Below are 4,617 nucleotides of genomic sequence, written 5' to 3' on the forward strand. Positions count from 1 at the left end.
TTAACAAGACGACAGCAAATTATGAGTATATATGGAAATACTAGCAAGAAAAAGCAAGATTTTAATAGTTTTGGATGATGAGTTTAATTATTTTGAATTAAAATCAGCTATTAATAATTCAAAGAATACAACACCAGGTAAAGATATGATAAGTTATAAAATATTAAAGAATCTACCAGCTAATGCATTAGAAGCATTATTGGAATTGTATAATTATATATGGAATGAGGGTATCCTTCCTAAGCAATGGAAGACTGCAATTGTGCTTCCTCTAGCTAAGCCTGGGAAAGACATAACAAAACCTAGTAGATATAGACCCATCGCTCTTACCTCTACGCTATGTAAAGTCATGGAATAAATGATTGTGAGGTGATTGAATTACATTTTGGAGAAAATGGAAATGTTATCAACTTTTCAAAGTGGATTTAGGAAAAGTAGATCTACAGTAGATGCTTTGATACTATTTGAAAATGAAGTTAAAATAGCCTATATAATGAAAGAATACATGTTTGCAGTATTCTTTGATATAGAAAAGTCTTATGACATTTTGTGGAGGGAAGGTTTGCTAATTAAACTGAATAAATTAGGTAGGTGGAAAATTTTATAATTGGGTTTTAGACTTTCTATTTCAGGTTAAAATTGGAGAAGAAATATCAGATCCTTATAACATTCTAAATGGAACTCCACAGGGTAGTGCAATTAGCCCAATATTGTTTAATTTAATGATTAATGATGTTTTTGATCAAATAAAAAAAAAACAGGAATAGGATTAGCACTTTATGCAGATGATGGAGCATTATGGAAGAGAGGATGCAATATTAAAAAATTAGTTAAAGGCATACAGGACTCAATTAAAAAAGTGGAGGAGTGGTCCCTGGATTGGGGTTTAAAATGTTCAGTTTCAAAAACAAAATATATGTTATTTACTAAAAACAAGAAGATTGAACATTTAGATTTGAAGTTGTATGATCAAACATTGGAAAAAGTACCTGTTTTTAAATACCTTGGTTCATGGTTTGATGAAAAATTAACATGGAAGCTGCATATAAGTAAAATTGAATCAAAATGTAGAATGATCATAAATTGCATGTGTACAGTTGCTAGTCACAATTGGGGAGCTAGTCATAGTGCATTGTTGTGTATGTATCAAGCATTGATTCGTTCCTGCTTTGACTATGGATGCATTGTATATGGGTCAGCAACCAAATCTTTACTTAAAAAATTAGATATCATACAATCCAGAGCATTAAGAATATGTTGTGGAGCAATTAAAACATCACCTGTAGATGCAATTGGGGTAGAAATGGGCGAGATGCCTCTTGAACTTAGAAGGATAAAATTGACAATGACGTATTGGGTGAATCTTCAACAATCAGTAAGTACTCACCTCACTCCTAAAGTACTGGAGGAGTGCTGAGAATATTCGTATGATGGAGGATGTAGTTTTGGATGGAAGAGTAGAGTATGGGCCAAGGAGTATGGCATGGATAATAAGATCTTCTGTCCTAATGTACCACTCACTGATGCCTCACTATGGAGAGTCCCTGAACCACTTGTAGACTTGAGCTTACTAGACAAGCCCGAAGGTGAATACATTGGAAAGGAGGTTAATGCTATTCTAAATAATAAATTTGATTCAACATTACAAATATTTACGGATGGATCTAAGGAACCTGTTAATCAAAAGGTTGGAATAGGTGTATATATTCCAAAATTTAAAGTTTGAATTAGTTTGAAATTGCCAGATGATTTATCAGTATACACTGCAGAGTTAACAGCTATAATAATAGGACTACAGTGGGTTGAACAAGTCAGACCAAATAAAGTGGTAATATGTTCGGATTCGTCTTCAGCTTTAATAAGTATAACACATGCGAGATCAGACAGAGAGGATTTATTAATGGAAGTGTATCTATCTTTATACAGATTGAAAGAGGCTGGAATAATGGTATATTTTTGTTGGGTGCCAGCACATGTTGGGGTATCTGGTAATGAAGTTGCTGATAAACTAGCAAAAAAAGCACTAGACAAGATGGAGGTGGATGTGAAAGTGCCTGTATGGGGAAAAAAGGAGGCAAAGTCGATTTTAAAGAAAAAGTTAATGAATAAATGGCAAATTAGATGGGATAATAGCAGCACAGGGAGATGGTGTTATAATATTACGCAGACAGGGAAGAAATAGGAAAGAAGAGGTGTGGCTGTCTAGATTAAGACTGGGACATACAGGGTTGAAATCAACACTGGCACTTATGGGTTTACATGAAAATGGGTTATGCGATGTATGTGGTGTATCTGAAAATGTATATCATGTAATTTTTAGGTGTAGTAAATATAGTGTATATCGTGACATTATTTAGTCATTTTGGGGAGGAAAGATTGACACATGAAGATATTTTAGGAAAAGGTTTAATGGATAGACAGGTATACAGAGCACTAATTAAATATATCTATTTAATCTAGATTATAATATGTGTGTGTGACGAGTGGGGGCGGGGCCGAGAGCCATGGAAACGGAGCGAGGCCGGTGGAGTAATTGATAATGAGCGGATGTCACACTCACCTGCACCGAGTCTCATGGAGGAGCTCCGGAAGGATAAAAGGGAGGAGTGACGAGAGAGGACCAGGCCTGGAGTTTATTTTGTGTTTTGGTTTTGTTTGTGCGCGACAGTCGTCCGCGAGGGGCTGTTTTGTGTTTATTTTATTATTAAAGTTTTGTTGAAGTGTTCGCCGGTTCCCGCCTCCTTCTTCCTGATCTACGTTACAGTGTGGATGGGAGTATTCTACCTAATCTGGGGCATGAAGAGCTAATCGTGAGTGTTAGAGGAGCTGAACACGCAGCGCTAGCATGAGCATGTGATCTGAGTGCGCCATAGATTGGAGAGAATAGGAAACATCTCGATAGCGATCATTTAGTGATAGCGGAACCTCTGTTCTTATCACCAAAACACACGAACAACTGATCAGATCTACGCCACTGAGCCGTGCGGTCAACGTAGGTCCTAAGTGCCCTAACCGGACAGAGATTCAGGGCAACTGACCCCTTCTCGGCTGGGGAAAAAGCCTCCAGGACCACTTGCTGAAAGCGAAACGGAGTTGAAGCGACCTTAGGAACATAATCAGGCCTAGGTCGCAAAAAGACTTTTACCAGTCCGGGTGCAAAGTCCATACACGAAGGACTAATGGAGAGAGCCTGCAGGTCCCCTACCCTCTTAAAGGATGATAAAGCCACCAAAAGACCGATCTTAATGGTCAGTAACTTCTCTGACACCGACTCCATTGGTTCAAAGGGATGGCCTGTCAGGCCCTCCAACACAATCGATAAGTCCCAAGAAGGAACTCGGGCTGGGCGGAAAGGCCTAAGCTGTCTCGAACCCTGCATAAAACGTGACACCAGGGTGTGATGACCAACCGAAGCACCTCCATGTCCTGCCGATATGGCCGCCACGTACACTTTAAGGTAACCCCTTCAGAAAAATGACTCTGAAGAAACTCCAGTACTGAACCTATAGGGCAGTGAACTGGATCCAAAGTGCGTTGTCTACACCAAGAGGCAAAAAGTCTCCACTTGAAAGCATATAAGCGTCTCGTGGAGGGAGCCCTAGAATTCACAATAGTGTCAGTAATCACAGCCGAGAGACCAGAACACATTAGCATACTCCGCTCAAGGGCCACGCCCATAACCTCCATAATTCCGGTCGAGGATGCCAAATCATGCCCCGAGCTTGTGTCAACAGATCGTGTCTGAGGGGAACCTCCCATGGAGGGCCCGCTAGCAGACTGACCAGGTCCGAGAACCACGACTGAGTGGGCCATCGCAGGGCCACCAGCAACAGGTGCTCCACTCTTTCTGATCGTATTCTGAATAGGACTGCTGGAAGCAACCGGATTGGGGGAAAAGCATAAAGACTGGTCCTGGGCCATTCGTGGGCCAGAGCATCCAGACCTAAAGGCGACGGGGGAGACAGGGAAAACCAAAGCGGACAGTGTGTAGTCATGCTCGAAGCGAACAAGTCCACTTTCACTCGACCGTACTTCTGCCATATAAGATCCACCACCTGGGGGTGCAATCTCCATTCCCCATTCTGTAGACTCTGTCTCGAGAGCAGATCCGCTCCTGAGTTCAGGCGACCTGGGATATGGACTGCTCTGATCGACAGGAACTTTGTCTGAGCCCAGAGAAGAATACGCCTCCCAGCCTGCACAGGGCGCGAGAACGTAATCCCCCTTGACGATTGAGGTACGACACAACTGCCGTGTTGTCTGTCCTGACCAACACATGATAACCCCTCAGTTGGGGTAAGAACTGTTCGAGAGCCAGGAGAACCGCAAGCATCTCCAAACGGTTTATGTGCCAGTCTCGATGTACCTCTGTCCAGACTCCACCGACTGGATGTCCTTGATGGACCGCTCCCCAGCCCGTAAGGGACACGTCCGTCGTGACCGTTTTGCGGCAACACAACGTCCCCATCTGGACTCCTAACAGAAAGAACTGGGGTCTCATCCAGGGGCTTAGAGTACGAGAGCCTTTGCGTGTCACCATAATTCTGCGAAGCGGGTGACAATGATGTGAAATGTTCTGGCTCTTGGTCCACCACTGAAATGGTCGCATGTGAAGCA

The 4,617-nt window shown here is 42.1% G+C and overlaps 1 pseudogene; it reads right to left on the minus strand.

Moving 5' to 3' along the window:
* Positions 1-3,647: 3,647 nt before the first annotated feature.
* Positions 3,648-4,540, minus strand: LOC107565699 (uncharacterized; annotated as a pseudogene).
* Positions 4,541-4,617: the final 77 nt, after the last annotated feature.

The sequence above is a fragment of the Sinocyclocheilus grahami genome, unplaced genomic scaffold, assembly GCF_001515645.1.
Source record: "Sinocyclocheilus grahami isolate Dianchi unplaced genomic scaffold, SAMN03320097.WGS_v1.1 scaffold1020.1, whole genome shotgun sequence".
In the NCBI taxonomy this organism is placed as follows: Eukaryota; Metazoa; Chordata; class Actinopteri; order Cypriniformes; family Cyprinidae; genus Sinocyclocheilus; species Sinocyclocheilus grahami.